Below are 6216 nucleotides of genomic sequence, written 5' to 3' on the forward strand. Positions count from 1 at the left end.
CTAATTTTTAGTGAGAATTTACAGAAGCATGTCCATGTTAGAGAAATACTCAGACAGATGCGAAAGGCGGTTTTTACGGTCAAACCTTCGAGGGTAAAATTTGCTCAGCCTGAAATATTCTTCTTGGGTCATATTGTTTCTGGGCAGGGGGTTAGGATTGATCAGGGTCGCATTGAGGCCATAAATTCGTGCCCCACTCCTAAAAATGTCAAAGCGGTGGCTCGCTTTATCAGAGTGGTCAATTATTTCCGAAAATTTGTGCTAAATTTAGCCCAACTAGCGGCACCATTAAACGATCTCCAACAGAAAGGAAAAAATTCGTGTGGGTCCTTCCAAACAAACGTCTTTTGAGGCCTTCAAGAAGGCTCTAGCCACCGCCCCTGTGTTGGCTATGGTTGATTTCAGCAAGGAATTTATTGTCCAAACGGAGACCTCCAAGTCAGGAGTTGCGACTGTCCTTTTTGCAGGAACGCCGTAAAGCTGATGCTTCACGTAGTCTATCGCCATTAGAGGCCAAACTTTCAGTATAAGAACTGGAGGAGGTAGCAGTGTCGTTTGCCATTGAAAAATTTAAGTTGTATTTGGAACAAAACCATTTTTGTTAGAAACTGATAATCAGGCAAGGCCAAGGAGAGTAGGGAAAATTGCTAGATGAGCAATATGTATTTCTGAATTTCAGTGTAAATGTTGTAGCCAATGGCCTGATCCGAATGCTCGAGCAGGACTCGGAAAATCAACTGGATGATGAAAAAACTCCAGGGCAGGTTACTCTGGAGGTATTGGTTAATCAAAGTTGCGGCATTCTTGGTGGGCTTCCGCTTCTTTTTAAGGACATTGCCGTGCATCAGGATGGAGATCTAGTGATAAATAGCATTAAGGAGAGGGAGAAAATGTCAGGCTATACTGCTTAAAGGGAAATGTATTATGTTACATTGGTCGTGGGAAACGAGGTGAGAAAGTTGTGTTGCCGGGCGACTTGGTTTCCTTAGTCTTTATGAAAATACGGTAGGGCGTCATCTGGGAGTGTTCAAAATGCGCTTGAAGTTCAGGGAAAACTTGGTTTGGAAGGGTATGGATAAACAGATCAAGGAGATGGTATTCGGTTGTAAAACCCGTGGGATCAGTAAACCCAGCTTGAATACGCGACAAGGCCTTATGTCGTCCGATACTGCGAATGAACCTATGCAAAAATTGTATGTTGATTTGGTGGGACCTTTCCCACGTTCCAGAGAGGATAACTGGTATGTATTGGTTTGTGTAGACCTGTTCACGCGCTTCTGCTGGTTACTTCCCAATAGAAATTTTACCACCCAAACGACTATCAAGTGTTTGCATGGTATCTATGGTACCTTTGGGCGTTGCCGCATACTGGTTTCTGAAAACGCTACATCCTTTAAATTGGCCTCATTCTGTAACTTTTGCTTCGAAATGGGGGTGTCTCTTAGTAAAACTGCACACTATTATCCGAATCCTTCTCTGGCGGAGTGGGTAAATCGCAATTTGAGTGCGGCCTTGAAAGCTTTCCATCACAGTGATCATACCCAGTGGGATAGTTCCTTATCTTGTTCAGGGCATGCCTTCAATAACGCAATGCACGAGGGCCACAAGTCCACACCACCTAGTTCGATATTTATGTTCAAACTTGATTCGCCACTCGCAAATTTGTGGTCACTCGGTGATTTGCTTCTGGAGACGATGGACGCTGCTCAGGTTCGCACTAATTGGAAGCACGCCCCAAACAACTTGAGAGTAGCCCATGGAAAGATGGAAAATTGTTATAATGCTGGAAGACCAGGAGGTCAGGTGTGGGTGAAGAACTTTGGGACAAGTCGTGGAGCGGATAAAATTATGGGAAAGCTTTTGCTCAGATTTGTTGGACCTGCCTGAATTTTGCACTTCCTCACCATGTTCACCTTGATGGCCAGGAACGCCCAAAATAGGAGAATTTTTAGAACCCATATACTGAAAGTTATTTCATATGTGAAGGAGGATGCACCAAAATAAGAACGTGTACTTCTGCTGATGGGACTAGTGTTATAACTGTTTGTTGCTCAGGGTAGTATTTGGATGGAGTGCCTTGGCCCAGTTGTGCAGGCCACCATGTTGCTTTTCCTTGTTGAAGATAACATCTTATAATTTAGAAGCTATGATGAACTGTTTTCTCGCTACTTACTATTGTAAGATGAAGTGCAGAATTGTGTTTAATGCGCAAGTGCGAGTTTCAGGCAAGATCATCTCCTTGTGGGCTTCAGTTTGGCAGGGGAGGGTGTGTCGACGTTGAGTCATCAGTAGTTGGCGGCAACTTGAATTCCCTTGCCGACTCGTTGGGACTTGCTGCGAAGAGGCGCTAGGAGTGGTGCGAGTGTGGCGCCATCTGCTGGCAGCTGATTCTTGTCAGCCACTTCGCGACTTCTATTGGGATCCATTAAATGAATTCGCAGTTGCGAATAAGTACTGCCATCAGTTGTAGAATGGAATGACAACAATAAAAATCAATGCTGGGCCGGGACTAGAAGCTGGATTTCCCGCTTATTGCGAGGAGAGCTATCCGTGCATGACTCATGGCCAGACCCAAACTTCCATATGACGTCAACCATGCGTCTATGACCGGTACTCGTACATCCATTACGTATATTCGCGTACAGGTCAGATTTCTTCCCTTGAAATCACTGTAATCTATGTCGCACATAATTGCGTAACTGGAATTAGTGCTATAAAACTGTAAGATGTAAGATAACGAAATTTCAAATAAAGCGTCGACTTAATGATGCACAGAAAACTGCGGAATCGACCTGAAAATCTGTAAATGAGTTAAGTAAACTTATCCCATCGTTCAGTAAAGAATTTGCTTTCAACTCCGACCAGTCGGCATGTGAAGAGGAAACGCCCTGTTAGTTAGAGATATGAAGAGAGTGCTATCAAGATCATCTAACATCAATGCCTTAACGCATTCGCATAGAATGATGCCGATTGTTAATCTGCGTGATAAATCGGCTGGAAAGTTATTTATTCTGATGCGAGAAGTTGTAGGTGTTTTTTCTCGTGTGTGTGATCTCGCAGGCGCAGTAGGGAATATTTATGTCACAGCAAGCAAGTGTGGGAAAATGAGCGTAAGAGAACTGCAACTATAGTGTGGTGTAAGCACTGCTTTTGGCCAATAGGTGCTCAAAATAACTTGCTTTTTCATGGTTCCTGGTCTGAGTATAAAAATCATACTTCTCTGGAGCCAACATCTCTCCTGAAAAGTGTCTGACATTGCAAATCGTGTTACTTGCAACCACATGACAAACCCAGCCTCTGGGTGTTTGGTTCCTCAGTGCCTATAGAAAATGTTATCGCAATATTAGCAGCTACACCTTAAAGGATAGTAGCCAGTTTCACGATAAACGCCACGACATGCTGTTTCACATTCGGTTGTATGCCATTGCAATTCTCGTCAGGCCGTTACACCAATAGGATTCTATATGCATTCTTTATGAGTGGGTACCTAGCTGAACGCCCTGCACTGTTTATAACTCCCAAGGAGTTCACCTTCGATCTCAATGGTGCGAACATTTGTGATCACTGTGGGGCGCTATCTTTCATTCGACATTCATAGCGCAAGGTAATGGTTTGTTTTGAACATTTCGCGAATGTCGGCGATGTCCATTTTGAGGAGTGTAAAACGTCCCACAGAAGGCTGATCTCTGCACGCCATGAACATGCATTTCCTTTGGCCCCCTGGATGCATCTGGTGAGTTGTTAGCAGCTAATTTTTTTCCTGTCATAATTGTTAACAGAACACTTTCAAATGAACTTTACTAAAAACTGAACTTGCGTCCTCGCACTCAATGGGTTCCTTGTTAGTGTTCCTATATGGCAGTTGCAGCTGTGTAACCATGGTGTGGTCCCTTGGCTGTGAAGTAACGAATGACCAGTAAGGTACTGCATTTGTCTCACCGTTAATTTTGTCGCTGGTAGACTGCCACATTAATCTCTTCCATTCAGATATTGCTGCTACTTGTGGAATTAGCTGCACTGAGTGGAACCACTTAACACACATCCACAGCTATCTTACAGGTTGGGTGTAAATATGTTTGATGTAATAGGACTGATTGCGTTGAAATCTAGAAGAGCAGTCGGCTGTAATGCATTGCTTACCTTATATTAAAATACTGGCCACCGTCAGGTGGCTTGCGGAGTATGGATGTAGATGTAGATGTAGAATAAGTTATGTAGAACCTAGATGACCTACCTTTATTACAAGGGTAGCCAATTTAAGCCTCTGGACCTCTTCAGATCTTGGGAGAACTGAACCTGGAGTGATACATTTGATACCCCTTTATGAGTGAAAACTATTCCAGCCGTTGATTGACAGTACAACACTGTCAGACACATATTGACAGCATGGTATACTTGGGACAGGCTCTTTTGTGTGGTAGACAGCTGACAGCTCCAGATGTGGAGGTTTTTTTTACGTAATAGCTCTCTTAACAATTACAAATGAATACTCACTTAATAAAGTGAAAATAACTCCATTACATAAACACGAGCTCAGTGAAGTTGTTTAGTCTACTCAGAAGAGAGAACTGGACAGGAAATACTGGGGAGGTACAGTCAGACTGTAAACCGAAAAGGGAGGAGCACAGGTGGACTAGCGGTTGGGGAACGTGCCTTTCCAAGAAGAACTCTACAGCTACCGTTCAGGATGACTAAGAATCAATTTCCCCTCTAGCAGCGTAGAAAAATGTCACTGTGAAGAGATTTACATAGATCCTGCCCCTAAGCGTTCTTGCGTTAGTATTATCAGTAATTCACATTTGTATTCCATATTGTGTTAACGCACTTTGTAGAAAATTAACACTCCCGGGCATATCTGCACATTGAGTCGACAGTGATTCCTAAGACGAGCTGTGGAAGGGTTGGTATAACTTTGTGAAACACCCTGTAGCTGCGTTTTGTGATGGGGTTTAGAGGGAACGGGTAATTGCATGTTAGCTCTGCAGATTGCAAGCCTATGAGAAAGGAAGTGCATGTCCACAATCCGGCGACATTCCTTCCAGCACACCTGCAACCTGTATCCCCTCTTCCTACCCTGTTACTCACGCCGAAAACAATATATTCCTTAATACGTTTCTCCTGCAATTAGAAACGGTGTACGTATTTGATATTGGATTTTAACTCGCTTCGTTTAACAATAAATATCAGTTTTACGCCACTGAAACTGTACTTTAATAAGCTGTGATTTTTCCAGGCCCTGAAACATGGTAACTATTAGTTCTAGAGAGAAAATGAATAGGGCTTTTTTCGTGGATAATTTAACACAGTTTTATTTTGAGCTGGGAAGCATTTTCGCTAGAAGCGGCGGTTTTCGGGATATTCGAGAAAAACAATGTGAACTTTAAATGGCCCAACACCCCACACTCACTCCACTCGTCAGGCTTTTTGATATGTTGTTCATGACACTCGCCCCCGTCACTGTACAAAAATTTACGACTACCAGAATTTTTCCCTATTATTCCTTCACTGACAGCACTATCCAGTTTGTTTTAAAATATGTGCGCACTCATTTTGAATATGTGACCGAGATGGCAGCAATACCTGGTACAAACACCTCCAGTGGTGAAAGTGAGGACTGTTTTTGATATTTAAAATGGCTACTTTTTCATTACAATAACAGTGTGTAATCATTCGTTTTCACCATCTCTCTCGTGTGACACCGATTGAAATTCATCGTCATCTGAGTGAGATATGTGATGATGGTAACACAGATGTTTGTAATGTGTATTCGTGGCAGTGACAGTTCAAAGACAACAGAATGTCATGACAACAAACCAAGACATTCTCCGCCTCCCAGCCGGTCTGATGACATCATCGAGCAAATAGAGAAAGTTGTTTTGGAGGATCGCCTAATGAATGTGGAAAAAAATATCGCTTACAAAGTTGGTGCATCCACGGAATCTCTCCACACAATCCTGCATGAAGACATGAAAATGCGAAAAGTATTCTCCAGGCAGTTGCAACGAATGCTGATGTATAACCTCAAGACTTCGCATGTGGCTTGTTGTCAGCCAATGTTGACGTGTGATGACAGCATGAATGGGACTTTCGTTTCACCGATTGTGGCAATGAATGAGCCAAGGATGATATTTTGCAATCTTGAAGTAAAACACCAGTCAGCTCAATGGAAACACACACACTCATCACCATCAAAAAACTTTCGGGTGAACGCCAGTA

This window comes from Schistocerca cancellata, chromosome 5, assembly GCF_023864275.1.
Source record: "Schistocerca cancellata isolate TAMUIC-IGC-003103 chromosome 5, iqSchCanc2.1, whole genome shotgun sequence".
NCBI classification, from domain to species: Eukaryota; Metazoa; Arthropoda; class Insecta; order Orthoptera; family Acrididae; genus Schistocerca; species Schistocerca cancellata.